The sequence below is a fragment of the Phascolarctos cinereus genome, unplaced genomic scaffold, assembly GCF_003287225.1.
Source record: "Phascolarctos cinereus isolate Bilbo 61053 unplaced genomic scaffold, phaCin_HiC Scaffold_7;HRSCAF=346, whole genome shotgun sequence".
Classification (NCBI taxonomy): domain Eukaryota; kingdom Metazoa; phylum Chordata; class Mammalia; order Diprotodontia; family Phascolarctidae; genus Phascolarctos; species Phascolarctos cinereus.
In genome coordinates, this window is record NW_027556180.1 from 104,444,637 (window position 1) to 104,472,007 (window position 27,371).

The 27,371-nt window shown below is 36.6% G+C and overlaps 1 pseudogene; it reads right to left on the minus strand.

The window, feature by feature from the left end:
• On the minus strand, positions 1-26,166 carry LOC110212460 (peroxisome biogenesis factor 10 pseudogene; annotated as a pseudogene).
• Between the last annotated feature and the right edge of the window lie 1,205 nt (positions 26,167-27,371).

Consider the following 27,371-nt stretch of genomic DNA (forward strand, 5'->3'; position numbering starts at 1 on the left):
CTAACCATAATGCTGCAGGTAAATCAGTTTCTGTGGCTGAAACTTGTCTCTGCAGAGGAGACATGCCATCTTGGTGTTACACCACTCAGTGATGCACTCCCAACCGAAGAGGTGGCCACACGGCGCCTGAAGGTGCTCCTCCAGGCACAGGTTACACGGGAAGCCCCTGCCCACAGCTTTGTCTCTCGTCCACGTTGCTCTTGTGGTGGGAGAGGCTGCAATGGAGCTTCCACTTCTTCGGTGCCCGCTGCCTCCGACTGAAGCTGTAGATCTGGATGCCAACCGAGAGCTGGAGGTACAACAAGAGCACCATCCCCAAACTGCCACAGCCCCAACAAACACTGTAGTCATCCCAGGGGAAGCAGGGCATGCGGAAATACTCAATACCCGTGAGCCTTTCGGCCATGTGGTAGAAGATTCCATCGATGTAGAACATGGGGACATGCAGCCGGTGGAGGCAGGTGGCACTTTGCTTCAGAATGTACACCATGCGCAGGAGCGTTTTCTTCTGTGGCTCTGTCAGATGGCGGACATGTCTGTGAAGCCGCCGCCGCACCGCCGACCTCTCGGACACTAGGCACGGGACTGTTCTGCAGGTGCCTGGCACTCTCGACTTCTGCCTGCAGCTCGCGCTTGAGATGGGCTAAAGCCTTATCCAGCACTTGGGAACGAGGGTGTGCAAAGAGATAAAAGCGGCTCGGAGAAGCCAGGAAGGGACTTTTCTCTTGGGTGGGTCCACCTGGCTGACGTTCACGTGTTCTTCCCCAAGAGCCTGCTACCCTGAAAACTGGTGAGGGTGAAGTACGCCATATCTGACAGCAGCTCAATTTCCTTCCTCCACTCTAACCATTTCTTAACCCCTGCCAGGATATGCAGGGCTGCTCTGGATGCTCTCCACAGGCTGCCCTAGTGATACTCATTGTTTTGCACAGCACGGATCACTTCCAGCTGATTGGCGGGAGCCAGGTTAGTGACCACAACCCTAACCGCCTCCTGGCACCAGGCAAGACCCCTCAGCACCCAAAAGATGTGGGTTATTTTGATGTTTCCATTTGATGCTTCTTTTCCTTATTTTATTTCGCATACTATTTTTTAAGTTCTGCATATACCTTTTGGGAACCTTTACTAGTTAAGAGATAACCCTCCACCATGTGTTCTATTGTGTTAAAATTTATATATCACTTGAAAACTTGCAAAGCTCTTTATATTGTCTTATTTATCCCCGTAGCAACCTTTTGACATAGGTCGTATTATCTGTACTGTACATTTTGTCTCCCAACAGGGTAACAATGAACAAAAAATATCATGTAAGTGAAAATAGCAAAAGAAAAATGTAGAAATTCTGTAAACATATTGTAAAGTACCTTTATTTTTAAGTTAACACGTTGGAAAATATTCTTTAGATAATTTGGAGTCACTGAAGGTGTTTTTAAGGAGGGAGATTATCAGACCTGAGTTTTTGGAAGATTTATCTGGAAATACTATGTTGGACATAGCCAAGCCTGGGAATTAATTATGAGGTTATCGCAGTATGATAGGTTAGAGATACTGAGTGTTTGAATTAAAATTCATACAACACAAAGAAAAAAAGAGGAAACTAGAGGCAGAGTTAATAGAAATCAGCAAGTGACTAGTTCTAGGAGTGAAAAAAAGGAAAGATGACTCTAAGCCATTGCTTCAGGATGGTTGGAAAGGAAAGAGGAACAAGCATTGGTTGAATGAGGAGGGACGTTATGATTTAAGACATGTTGAGTTTGAAAAAAAATAAGGTAAGTTAGGGTGGATTTATATCCAACCATTGGAAATGTTGGAGTAGGATTTAAAAGAAAAAAAGTTTGGACTGAAGACTAAATAAAAGTTGAAACCATTGAGGATAGATGCATTTGTCAAGAGAGTGTTAGAGAGTGAGAGTTCTGTGAATAATCTTAGGAAATGCTTACATTAAGCAGAAACAAGTAGGAGGAACGGGAGATTTATTTTTTTGTTTGTTTGCTTTTGTTTTTTGTTTTTTAGGCAGTTGGGGTTAAGTGACTTGCCCAGGGTCACACAGCTAGTAAGTGTCAAGTGTTTGGTCTGAGGTCAAATTTGAACTCAGGTCCCTCCTGATTTCAGGGCCAGTGCTCTATCCACTGTACCACCTAGCTGCCCTGGGATTTTTTTTTTTAAAGGGCCCTAGAAGAATTTTTTTTTTTTAAAAGAGAGAGATGGTAGAAGATTAAGTGTTTTGTAATGTCACAGAAAAAAAAAAGAAATTTCAGTTAGCAAAATTGATCTTGAGAAACAGAAACATTCATTTGGATTTGTGATTAAAAGTTAACTAGTGATTTTCAAAAAATAAAACAGGCTCACTTGAATGATTGACACAGAAGCCAGATTCAAGAATGAATAATTGAAGGTATAGTGAACACATTGCCTCTGTATGTAATAGATTTTAACAGTAAACTTCTTTGGTTTTCTCCAGCAGTCCTTATCAGAAAAGTGATATGGTTAAGTAAGGTTCAAGAGTAAAAGAGTAGAATTTAAGGTTTATAGTGTATGCACACACATGTACACATAACATATCCATGTGTATATGTACATGCGTATACCCATGTATATCTATATGTGTATGTGTTTATGTGTAGGTACTTATACATATATAATTGAAATGTCTGAACATAAAGCAGAGACAACGTAGGGAGATTTCATAGTTTGAGATCTTGGTTTGATGAATAATTCTAGAGATATTGATGAAGTCTATAATATGTCTAGGCTAAAGTGGAATGAAGATGGATGTGAGCAGAAATGAAGAATGGAGGTATCGTGAGGACAGATATTTAAGAAGGTTAACAAACTAGATATTGGCATTGAAGATGAGGGGAGTGATTCATTGCCCTTTTCTCTAACTGTATAGCTCAAAATTTAAATAATCCTTTAGCTTCATTAAGAAGGCACAGGTAGTATACAGGGCATGCACTTGCTCTTTCTACAACTCGGAGGAGTAGCCCAATGTAGTGAAGAGCCTTAAATTTGGATTACTTATTTGGCAAAAGGAAACACTTAGGCAGTGGGTGGTATGGAAAAGAACTGTCTTCAAGTACCTACAGGACTTTCAAGAGGAAAAGAGATTATAGATTCGTCCCAATTGGCCACAGAAGACAGAACTAGGAATTATAGACATAATTTGAAGAAGAAAAAATTAAGCAATATTTCCTTAAAAAGTTAGACCTATTTAAATATTGGAATTGACTGCAATGGGAGGAAAGAAGCTTATTATCTATAAAATTTTTAAGTATAGATACTTGTGATTTTTTTTTAAATTTTTAGGCAGTTGGAGGTAAGGGACTTGCCCAGGGTAACACAGCTAGTAATTGTCAAGTGTTTGATCTGAGGCCAAATTTGAACTCAAGTCCTCCTGACTTTAGGGCCAGTGCTCTATCCACTGCGCCACCTACCTGCCCCAACTTCTGAATTTTTAGCCGGGATCTTTGTAATGGTATTTCTTTTTCTCCTTCACCTCTGAGATCCCTTCCAACTGGAAGTCTATGTGGGTGAAAGAGTAGATGATCATAAAACCTGTGTCAATATAATTGTTCATTTCTAATTTTAAAAAGAATTTATATCCTAAGAAGATGGAAAATAAGAGGTTCCTACATATAATATATTCATACCAGCATTTTTTTTTATAATTGCAAAAAGTAAATTGAAACCAAAAAGATTCCTCTGTAATGGAAAAATGGCTAAACAAATTATAATACCGGAGTGTAATGCAATATTACCGAGGTATAAGAACCAATAAAAATGAAGTTTTCAGAGAAATAGGAGAAAACGTGAAATTTCCACTATGGATGGGAAATACTATACATATTGTCAGATATGTCCTATGTGTTTGCCACTCTTGCTGTGCATTTTTTCCCCTCTTTCTTTTAAAAATTTTAGTTACAAAGAATAATTGGGGAGGGCTATATATGTATGTGTGTATACAGACAGACACATATATACATACATGCACACATATGTATATATGAAAAACATACATATGTGTGTGTACACACATACACTCAGAAATTAATCTGATATAGAAAGAACAAATGGGAAAAAACTAAGAATGACTTTTTAAAATTATATATAATATAGCTGCAAAATAATTTACTACTTCCTCTTTAAATACAGTCACTTTTCCAGCAAGTAAGAGCATGCCTTGAATTTTAACCATTTTATAGTCATTCTGTGTACTTTAAAATGGCCATATTAAGCTTCATCTGAGAGAGGCGACTTTATAGTTTTCACTATTATCTATATTTGAGTAAAGCAAAATCTTTTTTGAAATGAAAATGATGCTAAGCAGCAGGCATAATGGAAAAAGAAGATTTACATGTAGTCATGAATAGATGAAAAAAGAATTTAAGAGCCTACTCTGTGACAGGTACTGTGGTAGACCATGGGGGTATTATTACAAAATATGACATTCTCTGACCTCAACACTTTTAGGTGAATGTCAGACAGATAATGTAATTTTGGGTTTTGGAGTAGCAGGAATGGCAGCTGGAGATATAGGATATGCAATTGGGAGTTGTTTTCCAAAAGTAATAGTAGTATTGATTCGATTACTGTTCCTAGGGAAGGATGTAGAAATGGGGGATTACAGTATTGGGATGTTCCAGGATGAATGGGTAGATGGGCTATGAGCATTGTCCAGAACTGGTGAGAAATCGTGGACTAGTTAAATTTGTACTCATTCAGTCACCAATTTTGACAACTTAGTTCCAGGGTATAGTTTCAGAGCTTAAGGAATATTCAATTAATAAGATTAAATTTATTAAAAATAATTTTATTCCTTAGACTTCACAAAGTATTACCTTCTAAATGTGAATGGAATCTAAATTATTATTGGAGATTTGAATATCTTCATTTTTCTTCTTTGTTCTAACATCACAGGCTTCAGTCCGTTATCTTTAGAAAAGTCCTTACATTAGGTAATGAGCTAATTGAATACCTTTAGGCACCACAAGTATTTTATATATCATTTTTACTATAAAGTTAACCCTTCTTTTAAGTTTTAGAAATCTTAATATTGTAGTAGCTTCATTCATCAGTAAAAATCATTTAGCACCTATACAAATATTGAAAAGGTTTATCATGATAATTATTTTGGCCTGATATTCCACCTTCAGAACACACCCATTATAGTAACTGTTGTTGTTTTTCAATGTGGGACTATAAAACACACATGCCCATTAAAAGAACAATTCTAATGTCTCAGCAAGATTGAAAATAAACTAGCTCTACAGCAATTGAAGTTTTGTCAAATAGTGAAAATTGAGCTATAGGTTAGCCATGATCTTGACCTCATTTTGTAAGGAGTACATTATTTTGTAATTTCTACGGCAACTCCATTTGTTAGTTGCTCATGAAGCCCTTTGAGGTATCACACCCAATAAGCATTCTTTCCAAAAATTCTATGATGAGTCGAAAAGCACAAGGCCTTGGAATATGTAAAGGTCAGAAATGAAATAGGTTTTAGTGACCTTGATGTGACTAATATCAGTAGTCTTATATAACACAAGAAAATAATGAGCAGAACTATTTGGCTAGAATAAGCGGTTTTGCTGTGGATGTGAACTAATAGGATCCAGCAAAGAGTTCTTGCCTTAGTCAGAGCCAGCTAGAACACTCCCTTGCTCTTATATTGTCAGCATTGTATGGGCCTACAGTAAATTGTTAAACCTTAAAATCCATCAAATATTTTCATAAAATTCTATAGTAAACAATTTTATATAAAATAAAATTCAAAGAACATCATTCAGCCCTCCGTAAGTTTACACATATCACATTTAACCGTAGCTTGTTTTTTAGTCCTAAAGTATCTTTATATCTTTGTCTTAAGCTTTCATGTTGTCTCATTTTTTTAAAAATTTTAGTCAGTCATTAGCCAAATAATAAAGGAATGCTATGTAAAAAATGAAAGATCCGAGAGATAGAAAAGAGCTCTGACCTTATTTCATATGACTCCCAATTAAACAGAATTCCTTGCATAGCATCCCAGAAAGGTGTCCAGCCATTCCACACTTGTAATCTCCAATTATGGTAAGCTTATAATTCTCTAGGAAATCCTTTCCTCATTTTAAAAATAATATAATGTCCAGTTATACAGCATTAGGTTTCAGAAGAGAGGTTAAGGCTGCATATACAAATCAGAGGGTGATCTGCAGAAATACAGTAATGACTAATAATGTCATGAGAGTAAGAGTACAGAGATGCCAACACATAACCTTCGCTGTATTCCTTTATTTAATGAGTAGAAGGATGCTAATTTGCATGTAAAAGGAAATAAAATAAAATAAAATATATTTAAGGGAAACTAAAAAGAGACAGTTGCACAGATAAGATAATCAAGAGAGATCAGGGTCATAGATATGAAGGGAGTACTAAGTGTCCAGGAAGTGACACTGTTCATCAACAGTGTCAAAACCTTCATAGAAGTAAAAAAGGATGAGAACTGAGAAAAGGCCATTGGATTTAGCAGTGAGGAAATCATTAGTAACATTAGTAAAAGCTGAATTAGTTGATTGGTTAGTCAGAAGACTGATTGCAAGGGTCTATGGTATGAAGAAATGAAGATAGCAAGCATAGACAGCTGTTTCAAAAGTTTTGCTAGAAAATAAAGAAGATATATAGGATAAGAGCTTAGAGAATGTCAGGGTCAAGTGATGGTTTGCTTTGGTTTGGTTTTAAGGAGAGAGAGAGAGAGAGAGAGAGAGAGAGAGAGAGAGAGAGAGAGAGAGAGAGAGAGAGAGAGAATGAATCATGGAGGATAGTATGGTATCGAGCACAAATTTAGGGGTTACCCTTGAAGAGGAGAAAACCATTTGCTCACCAGAGAATGAACAAAGGTGAGTGATGATGAAAAGGATGTGAAGGTATAGAGTTGGGGAAAAGAAGAAGCTCACAAAAGATGATCTTTTAAAAACATTTTTTTCTCAGAAAAAAAAGAAGCAAGTTCATTTGCTTAGGTGAACACACCAGAGTGGGTTCAAGAAGTCTGAAGGAAGAATTTGGAATAGCTTTGTGTAAAGAAGAAAAATTAAGAAGGAAAAGGCAGGGGGGTAGATTGCTGAACTTATGCCAAGGTCTTCCTTCATAGAGGGCAGAAACTGGACTCACTCCACTTTTCATCTGCTGCCACCTGAATTCAACTTCACAAAATAAAGTGCCCACATCGGGTATTTTCCTATATTCTTTTTCAATTATTCAGATACCCTTTATTCAAAAGATAGAATTGACTTCCACAGGAAGAAAGAAGTTTTCCATCAGTAATGCTTATATTATTAACAAAGTTTACAATCAATAATCATGTCCTCCCACACTGTTTTCCTTCTTTCTTTTCTGAGTTCTCTCCAACCCTTTAGATGTTTAAGCTCCTTGAAAAAATAGGATCTTGGGGGCAGCTAGGTGGTGCAGTGGATAGAGCACTGGCCCTGGATTCAGGAGGACCTGAGTTCAAATGTGACCTCAGACACATAACACGTACTAGCTGTGTGACCCTGAGCAAGTCACTTGACCCCATTGCCTAACCAAAAACAGACATACAAACCAAAAAACTATCTGAAGAAAAAATAGGATCTTTCTTTGTTTTTTTAATTGTATCATCAGCATTTAGTACAGTGCCTGACACACAGTAGGCACTCATAAAGTTTATTGGATAGTGGAAGGGAATCAGCATTTATATAGCAACTACTGCATGCCAGGTATTTTTCTAAGCACTTTAAAAAATTATCTCAGTTGGTCCTCACAACAACTTTATGAGGTAAGTGGCTTTATTGTTATTCTCATTTTGAATTCAAGGAAACTGAGGCAGGCAGAAATTAAGTTACTTGACTGTGATCACATAGCTAGGAAGTGTCCGAGGCATGATTGGAATTCAGGTCTTTCTGACTCCAAGCACAGGGTTCTACTCACTTTGCCACATAATTGTCCTGAAACACTGGAGACTTAGTTGAGCTATGATAACATTTATTTTTAATTATCTAGTGCTTAGTACAGTTCTTGGAACATAGTAGTTTCTTAATAATATTTACTTGATTGATTAATCCAGCCAACACAGTTACATGATTTTCTCGTGGTGTATTCAGCTGCACAAACATATAGAAAGAAAGTGAGGGGAGGTAATCTAGGCCTGGATGTTGATTAATGGTGACTGGGATCAGACAAGGGAAGAAAGAATTGAATAGAAACTAAGCAGATGTGGTCAAACTACTTAACCATCAGACTAAGACTGAGAAATGGAGGAAAAGATAATAGGTAAGAGGTAATGGTCTGGGAAAGTAAAGGGGCTTGAGGGTGAGGTCAACATTAAGATAGGTTTTAAGAAGTAGGAGGTATAGGGAGAGATGGAAGGAGGTCATAGTACAGTAGAAAAAATTGGGAATAGGATGGCTATGGGTGATGGTCAGATTAGATCAAGATAATGATCATCCCTTTTTCTGACTGAGGTGAAGAGGAGATATAATTAAACAGCACTTCCATAACATGTAAAAGTTTCTAAAGCATTTTACATTCAAATCACTCAATCCTCATGACAACCCTGTGAAATACATGCTATTATTTTCTCTATTTTATTATCCTCATTTTACAGGTAAGAAAAGTGAAATGAGAGAGCTTAAATGCCTTGTCCAGTATCACATGCCTAGTAAGTGTCTGAGTAATATTTGAAATTAATCTGTGACCCTCAGTTTCCTCATCGGTAAAATGGGTGTAATTATAACACCAATGTCTCAGGAGTGTTTTGTGTACCAAATGAGATTTTATATGCAAATTGCTGCATGCAAATTAAATAGTTCTACACATATTTTCTATTAGATTGGTTTGCCCCTCAGAGCAACTGCTTAGGAGACCCAAAATCCAAGAAGCTTAGGCCTGAGATCTCTTAGGACAGCACATAGTGGCCTCTTAATTAATGCTTATTGACTGACTGACTTAGAGGCTCCTGTAGACAATGATCTGTGTTCATTTTTTTCTTGCCCATCCAGGATTTCTCACCTTGTAACAAAATAATGAACCTGATCTACATATATCAGAGAGTTATGGTCAAAATCAGAGGAGGTGACATGCATGAAAAACCTTTACTAAACCCCTAAACACACTAAAGAAGTTAAAGAATTGTTTCTGGGAAAAAAAATAATAAAGGGCAAAGATACCTCAGGAAAATCTGACAATTCAAACATTTGCGTAAATTCTTCACAGGAATGTTACTTTATTGTCAAGAGCCGTAAATTGTGTATCATGGTAAGATTAATTGTAAGATTATTTTTAGCAATAGAATTTGGTGAAATGTATGAAATAATTGATTCAAATAGCTAATTATTCCCAATCATAATAATTTTGAATCTGGGTTGTCAAGTTGTAAATATAGTGTTAATGTATAAATAAGGTAGGTGTTACTTATTAAAATTGAAATAAAATCCAAATTAATTCCTTGAAGATTTTTCATGCTCATTTAGCATATTTTAGTGATGAAGCCATAATTAGAGATGGGAGGCATTTACATTTAAACTGTTTTCTTTGGAATCTAAAATAATTTGTAATCTACCAAAAATCAATATAAGGAACTAATAGTCAGTCTGTTGAAGCTTTGCAACAGAACTGCTAAAATAAGCCTCTTCAGGCATTTCTATGTTAACTTTAAACTTAATTCTGTCAAGGAAACACAATTTGAATCAAGTAAATAGCAAACATTAAATGTATTTCCTCCTCAACTCTGCCTTACTTCAGCTTACTTCAGTAATTCTGTCCTTCAGAACACTTATCCTCATTCCCACCCCAACCCTTGCCGGTTTCTAGTGACCACCCTTCTAGAATTAAATTTTGCATTTTCTTATCTATATTTATACTGCCCCCTTAATTGGATATAACTCCTTGAGGAAAGGGACTCTATTTGTTTTGTTTCAGGATTCCTATTATCACAATATCTGGCAAATGATAGGCACTTATTAAATGTTTATTGAATGAATGAATAATTGGATGGACACAATATAGAAAATGACACATCCTTGAGGATATAGCTAAAGGGAGGATTTCAGAGGGGAAAAACGAAATGAAGATATATTAAATCATGTCATGGGAAGATAGTGGAGCCAACGGAATGATGTAAAAAAAAAGTGACTCTACCAGTGTGTATAATGTAAATGAAAACAGTCCAGAATGACAACAAAATTTGGGTTAAATAAAATGGCTGATATCTAATATTGGTAGCAGTGTATTCATGTTAACACATACATACTTCCTCTCTTAACAAATGGTAAGCTTCAAAAGTGTCATGGTGTAGCCATTACAATCACCAGATTAAGCCATTTTGCTTAACTACTTTTGGAAAAGTACTTTGTGTAAAGTTTATTTGAACATTAACGGGGTGGTGTCTATTGTATCAAAACAAAATATATCTACAGAGGCTTAGAGGGAAAAAAAGAATTGCTAGTGGCAAACAAATTATTTACTATGAGATAATGTGATAATGTACTGTCTTCAGAAGTTCAGATAGAATAGAGAGCAATTTTTTGCTGGTTTGACTGTCCATGATAATTTTAATAGTTTCCAGTGAAATTATTCACCTGCATATATGTGAAGATTGATATTTGGGGCAGATTAAGCACTGCTCACTCATTTTAGACCTTTTCATAATTAATTTACACAACATAGTGGCTAGTATGTTCTCTTGACTGGACTTTGCTATATGCTTCTATTTTCCTATTATCTTAAAATTGGATTATCCAATTCACTTCACACTAGAATGTGCTCTAGAGAGGTTATTTTCTAAAGCGTATTCAAACCTGATTCAGCTGGCTAACAGTTCTTTGATTGCAACTGTGTGGGTCAGAAATGGAACATTAGACTGCATATCATTAAATCTAACATTTTGCAAACCTTTTCTAATGGAACTAAATATGTGAAATAAATCCCAGAGACTGTCACAGTTCCATTGCACATATTAAGCATTTGATAAATATTGAATTGAACTGAGATCGTGTTACAGCTACAAGAAATTAAACAAATGTAAGGTTAACAGGGTTTTCTTATTTTTGACAACCTCTACTAGGTACACAGGTACCCTAGAAAATTACTTGAGCAATTTCTGTAGCAGTTGCAAACCTATGAAATACAGTTTGTTTATGTAAGTCATAAGAAAGCACTTAAAACAGTGATTCAAAAACCTCTAGAACATCAGAACTGGGTAGGAATTTAGAAATTGTCTAGATCTGCTCCCGCATTGTATACAAGAAGAAAATGGGTTCATTGAAGTGGCTCATTGGAGATAGCAGGGCTCCCAAACTGCAAAAAGGACTAGAACCTAGTTTTGACTCCCTCAATTCATCTGAAATTAATTAAATTCAATTTAATTCAGACTGACAAGCATTTATTAAGTGCTTACTGATTAGAGGGCTCTGTCACATTAGGGATACCAAGACAAAACAAATAAAAAATGAATTTCAAGGCTTGTGTTTCTTCCTTGTAATTTAGAATACCTTTCAGGAGTAATAGAAGCAATAGAACTGTTTGGCCTGAAAAGATCCACTGGAGGCTTATGAACTCTAAGCCATTTTGAATTAGTGCACTTAGAAGGTTGGGGATTTCCTAAAGTAAGAGTTTCCAGTGGCTCTTCACTATCACCACAAGCTTCCTCTTATGTCTCTGCCTACTCTTTATGTTAAAGGAAGAGAAGCTGGCTACAATCAATGCCACTCATCTACTTCCAGATATCTCTATTTTAGTGTAAAGGTTGTTGAAAAGACCAAAGGGTTGACTTCTCTCATTTTCATACCCGTTTCCTGGTCACATAATGTCACACCTTCCTATCTCCTAATTCTGATATATGTACCACAGTTATAGTTCCCTACCTTTCCAAAGTAGGAACATGAAGATTGCCTTCTCATGTCATTTCTTTGTGGCTAAACTTGGCCATTAAAGTTTCACAATGTTCAATTTGGATTGGATTGCTGTTTATGCCCTTTCAATTTATATTTTTGTCATTGTGTGCATTGTTTTATTGGTTTTAATTACTTTATCTAGTATCATTTCATATGCCTACCCATGCACTTGTATTTCATTAGATCCAGGATGTCATTGATGTCACTATAGCTCACTACTCCTCCATGCCTTATCATCCTATGAAATTCTTATGCATGTCTATTAGTCAAATAAACAACTAGAATGTATTAAGTGCCCACTATAAACTAAGCATTATTAGATGCTGAGGGTGCAAAGACAAAAATGACAAAAAAAAAGACAAAAATTACATGCCCTCAAGAAACTTATATTTTACCAAAGTAGACTAAAATAGCTTTTGTTTTTTTGGTGAAAAACACTAGTGATGGAGTGATCTGGAAAGGCTTCATAGATTCTTTAGCTGAACTTTGAAGGAAACTAGGAATTAATTATAAGAGGCTGAATAAAGATGGGTATTTGTAATATCCTAAAAATTCTCCATGTATGTTATATACACTGAATTGGAAGCCTAGAAGGCAGTGTTTTGTAGTAGAAAAAGACATGGAATTTTAGTAAGAAGAATTGCCTCTCATCTGCCTGTTTAATCTTGGGGAAATAAAATTTGATTTCTTTAGGTTTTGATTTCCTCATACAGAAAATGAAGCAGTTGGACTAGATTTACTTCATTGAACACTTTCAGCCAAAAATCTGAACTCCTGATCTTTTTTTCCCAGGTCTTTTAATATTGATGAAGAGAACTTTGGGATGTCTACCTGTCATTCTTTACTCATGATACATGGCTCATGACCTTTTCAAATATGCATGTTTTGAATAACATCTTCCATGTTATGTTTCTGTGCAAGTCATTGATAATATGAAGCAGTCTCCTTGTTTTCACAATACATCTTTACTGCTCTTTATGTCACTTTTCCACGATGACCCTTCTGAGATTGTGTTTCATGAATCAGAGTGATTTAGAATGCCTGGACAATCGTCAACATTATAACAATAAATTATTGTATAAGGAAGAGCCTGGGATCATTAAGAATCCCATATTGTTTCCCAAACACAAGCCTCTTTTTCTTTGTAAGTTTTAGACTCTACTGATTTTCTATGTGCAGTGTCTTATCAAAGATATTGATGGCACAATCAACAGATTGATTTCATAGGCTAGAAAATGGGCAGTATTCACAAAAGCATCTATAGCATTTGGGAGATTAATGACATAAATAATTCTACCAATGCCCATTCATAGACAGTCATATTTTAACAATTGTCTAGACACAAAGAAATGTAAATTTTTGGTGTTAGGGGCACTTGGAGGTCAAACTTTCTCATTTTGTCAATAAAGAGGATCTCAGAAATATTAGGGGAATTAGCCAAGTTTGCACAGCAGACTGCTGATAAAGGCAAGGCTAGTAGAAACGAAGTCTAGAGATTGCCCACAAAATAGTTCTTCCTGTTTAATAAGAAAATAATCATCAAAATGAATTTAGTGCCTATTCTATGCATGTATTAGGATTTGTAGTGTAAAGCCATCTAGGGTTTTATTTCACTAACAGGTATCTTCATATTTAGCCTTTTATGACAATATTTCAATAAGGCACTTCTTGACTGAAAATAATAATCTCTTACAGGATGATATCATCTTTGCTGTTTCTGGCAAACAAAGGATGCTATCAGAGTCACTCTTTTTCTCTTGTGGAAAGGAAAATGTGATTGTGATTTGTCCAGAAAGATGGCATTTAGGAATATTGTAAGAAAATTTTTGAAATAATTTTTATCGAGTATCACACACTAATTTTCCATGCTCATTTCTTAATCCCAGAAGCTCAACACTTTATCTTGCATAGTTTCCACTAGTATTCCGTTAGTACAGAATAATGTGAATCAAAGCTCATTATCAGGGGCATTGTAAATAAAAACATAGTCATTTTATTAGGGTCTTTTCATTTTAAAATTAGCTACAAAATCTATATAGTCTCTTCGTGACACTATTCCTACTCATGTTTTCAAAGTATGTTCCCAAAAGAATCATTTGACATTAGCTGGGGATTTTTTTATTACTTGCTAAAACTAAATGATTTGTTGTTATGGCTTTGATTTAGCAATACTTTTTTCACATATAATAACTGAAATTGGCAAAAAAAATGCAGCTTACACTGTTCTGTGTATGTATATTTCAATTGTTCTACTTTTAATTTCTTCAAAGCAATGAATTGTTATTTCAGGGTACTGTGTAATTCAGAAAGAGGCAATTTGGTTGAAGGGAAAAAAGAAAATTAGTTACATGAAGGGTAAAGAAGCTTTTTAATATTAAATTTAATTTTTCCAGAACATTTCATTGCTAAATGGTGAACACTCATTAGCTACCTCTTACCAAAGAAATTGGCATTTAAGATCTTTATTTCTTTGATAGTGGAGAAAAATCAAAATCAGGTGAGTGATTCTCAGGGTCATAGACCAAGTTAGTGGCAAAACTTACTAAGCTCTTTATTTCTGATTTAAATATCTTTCATTTCCCCACTTACAATTCAGTTCTTTCCCCTATGAAATGGTTTTCTTATACATCTACTGTCCTGATTTAATGATTCTACTCTTTTTCTGCAAGAAAATTGGAAGCTTATAGATATCAATGCATTATATCTTCTAATATATACCATAAGTGAAAAAAATTGTTTGAATCCCCAGAGGTCCCATAGTCATGTGGTAGACTAATCATTAAATGATATTTTGAGAGAAAAATACCAGTACCAGTCAGCTAGTCTCTTTTTTCTTGCCATGTTCATTTCTGTGTTGAATACTTTTTGTTTACTATCTGTGCTGTGTGAAACCAAAAATGTCTTCCCCTCATCTTTTTACCTATCCAAAACCTTCATTGTTTACTAGTTTCCCATATTCTTTTATTTCTTTATTATTTTTATTAATTTATTTTGATGTATCAACAATCACTTCCATAAGATTTTGAGTTTAAAATTTTTCTCCCTCTTCCACCCCACCTCCCTCCCAAAGATGGTACACAATCTGATATAGGCTTTACATATACATTCCTATTAAACATATTTTCAGATTAGTCGTGTTGTAAGGAAGAATTAGGAGCAATAGGAGGAACCACAAGAAAGAGGAAACAAAATAGAAGAAAAGAATGACAAATAGTATGCTTCGATCTGCATTCAAACTCCATAGTTCTTTCTTTGGATGTGGATAGCATTTTCCATCATGAGACTTTTGGAGATGTCTTAGATCCTTGCATTGCTGAAAAGGGCTAAGTCTATCAAACTTAGTTATCACACAATATGGCTGTTACTGTATACAACATTCTCCTGGTTCTGCTCACTTCACTCAGCATCAGTCCATACAAGTCTTTCCGGGCTTTTCTGAAGTCTGCCTGCTCATCATTTTTTATGGCACAATAATGTTCTATTACATTGATATACCACAACTTGTTAAGCCATTCCCCAATTGATGGGCGTCCCCTCAATTTCCAGTTCTTGGCCACCACAAAAAGAGCTGCTATAAATATTTTTGTACATGTGGGTCATTTTCACATTTTTATGATCTCTTTGGGATATAACCCTAGAAGTGCTCCTGCTGGGGCAAAGGGTATGTACATTTTATAGCCCTTTGGGCAAAGTTACAATTTATTCTCCAAAATGGTTGGATCATTTTACAACTCCACCAATAATGCATTAATATTTCAATTTTCCCACATCTTCTCCAACATTTATAATTTAGTTCTTTCATCATGTTGGCCAATATGACAGGTGTGATGTGGCACCTCAGAGTTGTTTTGATTTGCATTTCTCTAATCAATAGTGATTTAGAACATTTTTTCGTATGACTGTAGATAGCTTTAATTTCTTCATCTGAGAACTGCCTATTCATATCCTTTGACCATTTCTCAATTGGGGAATGATTTGTATTCTTATAAATTTGACTTAGTTCTGTATATATTTTAGAAATGAGGCCCTTATCAGAGATAGCAGTTGTAAAAATTCTTTCCTAGTTTTCTGCTTCCATCCTAATCTTGGTGGCATTGGCTTTGTTTGTGTAAAAACTTTTGAACTTAATGTAATCAAAATTATGCATTTTGCATTTCACTGTGTTCTCTATCTTGTTTGGTCATAAATTCTTCCGTTCTTCATAAATCTGACAGGTAAACTACTCCTTGCTCTCCCGTTTTGCTTATAATGTCAGCCTTTATATCTAAATCTTGAATGCATTTTGACTTTATTTTTGGTATATGGTGTGAGATTTTGGTCTATGCCTGGTTTCTGTCATACTCTTTTCCAGGTTTCCCAGCAGTTTTTTGTCAAATAGTGTATTCTTATCTCAGAAACTTGGGTCTTTGGGTTTATCAAATAGTAGATTACTGTAGTCATTGACTACTATGTCTTGCATACCTAACCTATTCCACTGATCCACTACTCTTTTTCTTAACCAGTACCAAGTAGTTTTGATAATTGCTGCTTTATGATAAAATTTAAGATCTGGAATGGCTAGGCCACCTTCACCTGCATTTCTTTTCATTGATTCCCTTGATATTCTGGACCTTTTATTTAGGGTCCCATATTTGTTACACACATTTGGCACCATCAGTACCCTTTTTTTTTAGAGTATCACTCAGAGACAGTGCATTAATTCATATTCCTTAGTGTTTTTTTTTTCTTACCAGGAGAGTCTATGTCATAAAAGAATTAGATAATTTAGATTTAGAGGAGAATGGACTGTAAGAGACTGAATAATCTATCATCTACCTTTTATAGGTGAGGTAAACTGAGGTTTAAAGAAATTAAGCAACTTTTACAAGATTAGACAAATGGTAAGCATCTGAGGTAGAATTTGAAATCAAGTCTTCTAACCCCAAAAGACTTAAAGATTCTGCCATAGCACATTACCTTACACTTCTTTGATAAACTGTACAAAGCGTGACACAGTTTGTGAGATCTCACAACTGCAGGCTTGAGTAGATGTTAATCAATCAACAGTTAATAAGTATTAAAAAGATCCTAGTATGTATTAGACTGTGTTAAATGCTAAGGATAAGAGTACAAAAAATAAAAATACTTCTCTACTCACAATGAATTGACATTCTAATGTGAGAGACAGTATGTACATACAAAGACACATACTACTTAAATAGAAAATGAATAAATCCAAATATGTACTCCATAGTTAAATACAAGGTAGTTTGAAAGGATGGGAAATAGCAGTTGGGAGGATTTGAGTAACATGCTATCTGAACTGTATCTTCAAGGAAAAGAAAGACTCTCTAAAATTGGAGTCAAGTATTGGGGGCAGATAGTGAAAATTTCAGTTTTATTGCAATAGAGTACAGAGAAATTATAATGTCTATCTTAATGAGGGTGGAATAGTAAGTTGGGGCCAGGTTGTGTAGGGCTTTAAAAATAAATGGAAAATTTTGCATTTTATCCTAGGCAAGAGGAAGCCACTTGACATATTGAATCACAGTTGATGTGAAAAAGATGTTGGTAGACTGTTATATCAACATTAGTCAAATGCATGATCAAACAACCAACAAAGCAAATAATCTCAAATCATTAATAAGAGAAATACATAGAAAAAAAGGAATTTACGGTCTACTCTGCTCTGGCCTAAACAGAACAGACTGAGAGTTCTAGAATGTAGTTCTGCATTCCACATTTTAGTCAATCAGACAGTAAAAAATAAAAATTTATTAAGCACTTAAACATATGTATATGTATATCGTATTAAGAATCAGAAAAAAAGGACATCTTCAAGAGGTTCACATTCTAATGGGGGAGAAAGCAAATACACATAAGATAAACTGAGTAGAGAGAGGGTAATATGAGAAAAATCACTAGAACCTGGCAGGAAATAGAAATACTTCCTACAGAAGGTGGTGGGTGAATTGATAAGATGAATCACATTCAGGAGAGCATTTCCAGGATAGTGAGGGGACTCAAAACCACATCACCTATGGATTCAAATTAAATATCTGATAATGGTCTTGAAATATATGAAATGTCATATAAAAAAGTATTAGGCTTATTCTACTTGGTTGAACAAGTATAGAAGAAGGAATTTCCTAAAATTTCCTAAAAAATGGAGCTAATAGAATAGAATAGTCAGTGTTAGCAATTAGCTACTTTTCCCTTGCAAGAGATCTTTTATTTTAAAATGTGTGTGTGTGTGTGTGTATATATATATATATATATATATATATATATATATATATACATATATATATGTATATATATATAATATTTTATTTTCCACAATTACATGTTAAAACAATTTTAACATTTTTAAAAGTTTTGAATTCGATATTCTATCCTACCTTCCCTCCTTCCCCTTCCTAAGCTGGTAAGCAATCAGATATAGGTTATACATATGTAATCACATGCAACATTATTCCATATTAGTCATTTTGTACAAGAAGACATGAATGAAAAAGAAAGTGAAAAATAGCATGCTTCAGCCCAAATTCAAATATCAGTTCTTTCTCTGGCCGTGTATATTATGACATCATGGGTCCTTTGGGATTGTGTTGGATAATGATCCAAGATCATTGTATTGCTGAGAATAGCTAAGTCATTAGCAGTTCTTTATATTATATTATTGTTACTGTGTACAATGTGCTCCTGGTTCTGCTCACTTCACTTTAACCTGAAAAAACCTTACAAGAAATATAAATTCCTTGAGATAGAGCTCTGGAAATCTAGGCATTGATAAAACTGTTGGAATTCAAATGGAGCTACCTGACTATAACTTAAACCCCAATCACTTTGACTGTCACTGAGCTGGTCACTGAGTTTTATTGGCTCAGAGTGAATGTAAATAGCAATTATTCTGTTCTGACCAGAAGCCATGAGGATCTTCTTCTCAAAGATTGATTTTTTTTTTGAGTGGGTAAAACAGGCCATCTTTTGCCTCATTTCTTACCTAGCCTTAATTGCTGAATGGGTGTTGCCTCAGACTAAATAAGACCTGAGAAAGACTTTAGCTTACATTAGCTTGAAAAGGCCAAGATCTCCGTTGCATCTGGGGCCATCTCCACTCGCCATGATCTGTGTCTTTCCATTGGACCCAGATGGCTCTAGAGGAAAGAGTGAGGATAGTGACTTTGGAAAGACCTGCCTCACTTAAATCCAATCCACTTTTATGTCAAGATATAATCTTCCTCATGTTATTGGTCTTCTTGGAGAATGAAGGACAAACAAGAAGCATCAGTTCATGGAAGTCTTTCTAGGTTTTTCTGATATCATTCTGCTTGTCATTTCTTATTGCACAAGAATATTCCATCAAAATCATATGCCACAGTTATTTAGCCATTCCCCAGTTCATGGGCATCCCTTCAATTTCCAATTCTTAGCCACCACAAAAATAGTCCCGTTAAATATTTTTGTACTAAACATTTTTGTATAAATAGGTCCTTTTCCCTTTTAAATCTCTTTGGGATATATACCTAACAATGATATTGCTGAATCAAAGGGTATGCACAGTTTTATAGCCATTTGGATAGAGTTCTTAATTGTTCTTAAGAATAGTTGGATCAGTTCACAACTCCACCAGCAGTGTGTAGTGTCCCAATTTTCCCACATCTCCAACAGTCATCATTTTCATTTTCTGTCATATTTGCCAGTCTGATAGGTATGAAGTGGTACCTCAGAGTTGTTTTAATTTGCATTTTTCAACTTCTGCTTCTGGGAGCCAAGATGGCAGGGTAAAAAGGTAGTCACTCTCACCCTCCCCTATCAACCTCTGAAAGCCCAGAAAATATTGCACCAGGAAAAACCCTGGAACAGCTGAGACAGAAGAAAGACAAGGAGCAGCAGTCCAGTCGCCCAGGTAACTTGAGGGATTAACGGGAAAGGCCCCTCTTGCCCTGGGGGAAGGGGAGCAGTATAGAATGGGAGGCATCCCAGCAAGCTAGCAGAAAGCCCCACTTTAGCACACCAGGAGGAGATCCCAAAACCCAGGTGGTGGAGCAGGCAAACACCAACACTGAGTGCCTCAGTGAGGGCAGGTGAACTGGTGGAAACCAGCTCAGAAAAAAACCAGGTGCATCAGCATACTACAGCAAACAGGTCTCCCAGTGCCTCAGCAAAAATAAGGGAAACAGCATTACAAAGGGCCCCAGGTGGATAAACACCCTGCAACATCCATCTGAAAGGAGGTGAAGAAGGTGAAAGGAAAGGAAAAACAGGCAACCTAGAGTTACCCTAGAGTTCCAGCCTTGCTGATTCCAGCCCGACACTAGGTAAGCTGCCAAAAACCTACAGCCTCTAGTCGCCAACATCAGAGGACCCAGCACACAAAGCCAACCAAGACCTAGGCTCCCAACACAAAAAGCTTGGGTCAGTGCCCTCTGCTCCCCAGCAGGAGAGCTCAATGTCTTTAAAGGCCAGGGAATAAGGAAACACCATGAACAAAAAGAAACGTACCATAGATTCATATTATGAGAAGAGTGAAGATCAAGGCAGAAATTCTGAAGAGGACAACATTGTCAACAAACCCACATCTGGAACCTCAAAAGAGAATACAAACTGGTCTGAAGCTCAAAAAACCTTCTTAAAAGAGCTCAGAGAGATTTTAAAAGTCAAATGAGAGAGGTAGAAGAGTCCTTAAAAAACACAGTTGGCCAACTGGAAAAAAGTACACTGAAGAAAACAATTGTAAAATTACACTTGGCCAAATGGGGAAAGAGGTAAAAAACCTAATAGAAGAAAACAATTTGTTAAAAATTAGAATCAGGCAAATCAGGTACATTTTCTAAGATCAGATTGATCCACTAAACCCACTTGGTTAGTTTTATTTATTAGTTCAATAGTTTTCTTAATTTCAATATTATTAATTTTTCCTTTGGTTTTCAATATTTCTAATTTAGTGTTTAGTTGAGGATTTTTAAGTTGTTCTTTTTCTAGTTTTTTTAGTTGTATGCCCAATTCATTAATCTCCTCTTTTTCTGTTTTGTTTATTTAAGCATTTAGAGATATAAAACTTCCCCTAAGAACTGCTTTTGCTGCATCCTATAAGTTTTGGTATGTTGTCTCATTATTGTCATTCTCTTGAATAAAATTATTGATTATTTCTATTTTTTGTTTTTTGACCCAATCATTTCTTAGGATTAGATTATTTAGTTTCCAATTATTTTTTAGTCTATCTTTCCATGGCCCTTTATTACATATAATTTTTATTGCATCATGATCTGAAAAGGATGCATTTAATATTTCTGCCTTTCTGCATTGAATTTTGAGGTTTTTATGCCCTACTACAGGGTCAGTTTTTGTGTATGTGTCATGTACTGCCAAGAAAAATGTATGTTCCTTTCTATCCCCATTCAGTTTTCTCCAGAGGTCTATCAAACCTAACTTTTCTAATGTTCTATTCACCTCCTTAACTTCTTTCTTGTTTATTTTGTGGTTAGATTTATCTAGCGCAGAGATGGGGAGGTTGAGGTCCTCCAGTAGTATAGTTTTGCTGTCTATTTCTTCCTGTAACTCCCTGAGCTTCTCGTGTAAGAATTTCGATGCTATACCATTTGGTGCATATATGTTTAGTAATGATATTACTTCATTGTCTTTGGTGCCTTTTATCAGGATGTAGTTTCCTTCCTTATCTCTTTTGATAAGATCTATTTTTGCTTTTGCTCTGTCTGAGGTCAGGATTGCTATTCCTGCTTTTTTTACTTCAGCTGACGCATAATATATTCTACTCTAGCCTTTTACCTTTACATTGTATGTGTCACTCTTTTTTAAAGTGTTTCCTGTAAACAACATATTGTAGGTTTATGGTTTTTAATCCATTCTGCAATCTGTTTCCGTTTTATGGGAGAGTTCATCCCATTCACATTACTATCTGTGTCTTTTTCTCCATCCTTTTCCCCCCCATTTATGCTTTTCTTTCTCCTTTTTACTTTCTCCCCTTCACTAGTGTTTTGCTTTTGACCACCACCTCCTTCAGTCCCTCCTCCCTTTTATTATCCCTTTCCCTTTTCTTCCCCTTTATTCTTACTGCTTCTTCCCTCCCTTCTTTTCCCTCCTCCCTTTTCTTTCCCCCTCCCTTTTCTTTCCACTTTTCCCTCCTTCTGCCTATAGGGCAAGTTAGATTTCTATACCTAACTGTTTATGTTGTACTCTTCTTCAGCCAAATCTGATGAGAGTAAGGTTCAAACAATGCTCCGCCCCCCTTCTTTCCCTCTGCTGAAATAGGATTTTGTGTCTTTTCCTGTAATGTAATTTACCCTTGTCTGCCTCCTCCTTTCTCAGTACATTTTCTAAGATCAGATTGATCCACTTATTTGGATCCATTTAACCCACTTGATTAGATTTTTTTTTATCATTACATCAAAGTCAACTAATATCCACCCTCTTTATGTATACTCCTTTAATATGGTGTAATAACAACACAGTTCTGAAGGGTTGCAAGTGTCATATTCCCTTGTAGGGGTTTAAACATCACCTCACTTATTAACAACACAATGTATCTCTCTCTCCCATTTACCTTTTTTGTCCTTCTTGAGTTCTGTACTTGAAGATCAAATTTTTTGTTGAGCTGTGGTCTTTTTGTCAGGAAAGTTTGGAAGTCTCCTATTTTGTTGAATATCCATCTCCTCCCTTGAAAAATGATGCTCATTTTTGCTGGGTAATTGATCCTTGGCTGCATTCCAAGCTCCTTTGCCTTACAGAATATCATGTTCCATGCCCTGTGGTCTTTTAATGTAGAAGCTGCAAGGTCCTGTGTAATCCTGACTGTGGTTCCATGATATTTAAATTGTTTCTTTCTGGCTGCTTGCAGCACCTTCTCTTTCATCTGGTAATTTTGGAATTTTGCTATTATATTCCTTGGCATTGTCAATTTGGGATCTCTTTCAGGTGGTGATGTGGATTCTTTCTATGGTTATTTTCCCTTCTGGTTCTAGGACTTCCAGGCAGTTTTCCTTTATGATTTCCTGAAAGATACTGTCCAGGCTCTTTTTTTCATCATGATTTTCAGGTAGTCCAATAATTTTTAAATTGTCTCTCCTGATCGATTTTCCAGGTGTTGTTTTACAATGAGGTATTTTATTTTCATCTATTTTTTCATTTTTTATTTCTGTTTGACTGATTCTTGCTCTCTCATAGAGACATTAGTTTCCATTTGTCCAATTCTAGTTTTTAACAGATTGTTTTCTTCTGTTAGTTTTTGTACTTCCTTCTTCAATTGGCCAATTGTGTTTTTTAGGGACTTGTTTTCTTCAGTGTACTCTTCTGTTAGTTTTTGTCCTTCCTTCTTCAATTGGCCAATTGTGTTTTTTAGGGACTTGTTTTCTTCAGTGTATTTTTTTTCCAATTGGCCAATTGTATTTTTGAAGGACTCTTCTACCTCTCTCATTTGACTATTAAAATCCTTCTTGAGCTCTTCTAAGAAGGCTTTTTGGGCTTCAGACCAGTTCATATTCCCTTTTGTTGTTGCAGATGTGGGTTTGTTGACAATGTTGTCCTCTTCAGAATTTCTGTCTTGATCTTCACTCTTCTCATAATATGAATCTATGGTAGTTTCTTTTTACTCATGGTGTTTCTTTATTCCCTGGCCTTTAAAGAGATTGAGCTCTCCTGCTGGGGAACAGAGGGTACTGACCCAAGCTTCTTGTGTTGGGAGCCTAGGTCTTGGTCACTGGCTTTGTGTGCTGGGGCCTCTTATGCTGGCAATTGGAGGCTGTAGGTTTCTGGCAGCTTACCTTGTTGGGCTGGAATCAGCAAGGCTGGAACTTTCAGGCAATTCTAGGTTGCCTGCTTTTCCTTTCCTTTAGCTTTCTTCAGCTCCTTTTGGATGGGTGCTGCAGGTGTTTATCTGCCTGGGGCCCTGCCAGTGTTGTCTCCCTCTTTCTGCTAATGCACTGGGAGATTCCTTTGGTGGAGTGTGTGAGGCACCTGGTGGTTTTCTGAGCTGGTTTCCACGGTTCCCCCCCTCACTGAGGCACTTGGAGGTCCAGGTGTTGGTGTTTGCCTGCTTTACCATCTGGGCTTCAGGATTTCTTCACATTTGGAGGCTGCAGGGCTCTGACAGCTCACCTGGTGTTGGGCTGGAAGCAGCAAGGCTGGGGCTTTAGGAAGCCTTTAGGTTGCTTTCTTCACCTCCTTTCAGATCAATGCCACAGGGTACTTATCTGCCTGGGGCCCCTGGTAGTTCTGCCTCCCTTACATTTGCTGAGGCACTGGGAGACCCATTTGCTGGGCTGCTGTACTGCTGCTCCTCATCTTTCTTCTAGTTCAGCTGTTCCAGGGTGTTTTTCTAGGGTGATATTTTCTGGGTTTTCAGAGGTTGATTGGGGAGAGTGAGAGGGACTACCTTTTCACTCCACCATCTTCGCTTCCCGAGGTAGAAGTCTAAAGATATGCTTCTTAACAGTTACAACTATTATCTTCCTGTGAAGGGATTTTATTGAATAACATTTTTCCCCCTTTGCTTTTTACCTTTTTATGCTTGTTTTGAGTCTTGTATTTGGAGGTTGAATTTTCTGTTCAGCTCTGGTCTTTTCATTAGGAATGATTGAAAATCCTCCACTTCATTGTATGCCCATATTTTCCATTGAAAGGTTGTGCTCTGTTTTGTTGGGTAGTTGATATTTGGTTGTAATCCAGGCTCCTTTGTCCTCCCAGAATATTGTATTCCAGGCCCTATGATCCTTTAATGCAGACTCTGGAAGGTCCTGCATAATTCTGACTCTGATCCCACAATATTTAAATTGTTTCTTTCTGGCTGTTTTCAGTATTTTCTCCTTTACCTGATAAATCTGGAGTTTGACTACAACATTCTTTGGAATTTTCATTTTGGGATCTCTCTCAGGAGGTGACTGGGGGACTTCTGTTGAGTATTTTGCCCTCTAGTTTTATGATATCAGGGCCGCTTTCCTTGATAATTTCTTGAAAGATGCTGCCCAGGCTCTTTTTTATCATGGCTTTCATATAGTTAATTAATTCTTAAATTATTTGTTAGATCTATTTTCCAGGTCATTTGTTTTTCCAGTGAGGTATTTTTTATTTTTTTTTCATTCTTTTGATTTTGATTGACTGATTCTTAATATCTCATAGAGTCATTAGCTTTCACTTGCCAAATTCTAATTTTTAAGGAATTATTTTTCTTCTGTTCCCTTTTTTGCTTCCTTTTCCATTTGTGCAATTTTGCTTTCTTATGAATTCTTCTCTTCAGTAAGTTTTTGTACCTCCTTTTCCATTTGGTTAATTCTACTTTTTAAGGAGTTGTTTTCTTCAGGTTTTTTTTTTCTTTCCTTTTGCCAATTGTATTTTTAAGAAATTGTTTTCTTCAGTCAATTTTTGTCCTCCCTTTCCCAAACTGTTGACTCTCTCTTGCATACCTCTCATTTCTTTTCCCAATTTTTCTTCTGCCTCTCTCATTGATTACTGAAATCCTTCTCGAACTCTTCTAAGAAGGCTTTTTGGGCTTTAGACCAATTTATATTCCTCTTTGAGGTTTCATATTTAGGTATATTGATAGTGTTGTCCTCTTCTGAGTTTGTGTTTAATCTTCACTGTCACCATCATAACTGTCTGTGTTAGTATTTGCTTTTGCTTTTTGCTCATGATATTTGCCTATTCCCTGGCTTTTAAAGTTGAGCTCTTTTGTTGGCCCACAGCTTCTTGTGCTGGGGCTAGGGGTCTAATTCCTGGCTTTGTGTGCTGGGGCCTTAGGTACTGGCAGCTCACTTGATGCTGTGCTGGGGTTCTAGTGATGGTGTCTGCTGTGTGCTGAAGACAGGTGGGTTTTTTTCTGCATTTCCCTGTGTGATTCACTGAAGCACATGGACACCTGGCCACTGAAGGATGCCTGTTTGCCTTGTACTGCCATGAATCACATTGAGATCTTGCAGCAGAAAATATCGGAGTGCCTTAGGCTGCACTGAAGTATGGTGAGGTCCAGCCACTGAAGAGGTCTGCTCCTCCTGGACTCTGCCTAAGCACAGGGAAGTCCTACCCCTGGAGGGCACTTGCCCTGGGCTGCACTGAAGCTTGGAGAGGTCCAACAACTGAAGAGGCCTGCCCTCCTGGGCTCTTCCTAAGCATGGACAAGTCCAGTCACTAAAGGATACCTGCCCACTTGAGGCTGAGCTGATGTACCTGGTGCTTCTCTGAGCTGGAGTCTGCTGATTTCCCTGGCTAAGGAATGTGGGGAGGGGGTCTTGGTATTGGTATTTGTCTGATACACCACACTGCACCTCTGCATCACCCACTGGTTTGCTGAAGTCGGGCTCACTGCTGGTTTGCTAGGTTGCTTCCTGTATTTGAATGGACTTTCCTTTTACCCAAGTGACATGGACATTTTTTGCCCATCCTCCAAGTTTCCCAGGCTGAAAAAGTGTCCCTCCCCATCTTTCTGCTGACTCTGCTATTCCAGAATTATGTTCTGGGGTGAATATGGGAGAGCAACAATGGTTTTCTGCTTACTCTACCATCTTGGTTCCTGGAAGTCAATTACATAGTTTTTAAGACCAACTTCCTAATGTTCTTATGTGTTCATTTCCCTCTCTCCCTCTTCCTCTCTCTCTCTCTCTCTCTCTCTCTCTGTCTCACTAGTTTTATTTGCCTAACAGTTAGGGCATTACAGTTAAATAGCAAATATAAAACCAGTGAAACTACATTTTTAAAAAATCCATATTTAATTGAAAATTCAGGATGGATTTAGGGAGGTTACATTCAATTTCAAGAGCTGGAATTTGGCCAGAAAATCATGAATATTATAGTTTCATTAGGTAGTGTCTCCTAGAGAATTTCAAGACTAATATATGGTCTGGAGTTAATCTGAATAAAATCTTGAGCAATCTGATCCTTCCTGGAAAAAGTTGGATGTTTAATAAAGTAATGATTGAAAGCAAATTCTCTTAAATCACTATTACCAGTTCAGCACCTGGTGTTTCCTTGGAGGCTTCCCATTTACTATACTCACCCATCCAATTTTATGAGATGTGACAGGGTAGTAGCACAAGATGATGGGTGCTATTTATATGGAGAAGTGTAAAATTCAGCTCTAAACTAATGAAAAGTTTTGCAAAGCTACTCATCCTTATCTGAACCATTCTGTGATGTCACTCTTTGGAACTGACCCAAAGTCATCTCTACCTCAATCTTTGGTCAAGAATGACTGACATCCTAATTTCAAATACATAGTATTTATTTGATGCAAATATCTTACATCAAAAACAAATCATTTCTGTAATCTACACAAAACAATACATTCTGGACAGTGCCACATCAATCACTGCTGTGAGACCGTCTTACAGTATGAAGGTATATATTCAGTTCACAGACAGTGGAACAACTGCTTTCTCCTCAGACATCTCACAGCTCTGAACTTTTATGCTCATCATATTCTGCTGAATACTAAAGATAGTAATATGAGTGCTTTTACTATATTTTAAGTTGCTGAAGGTC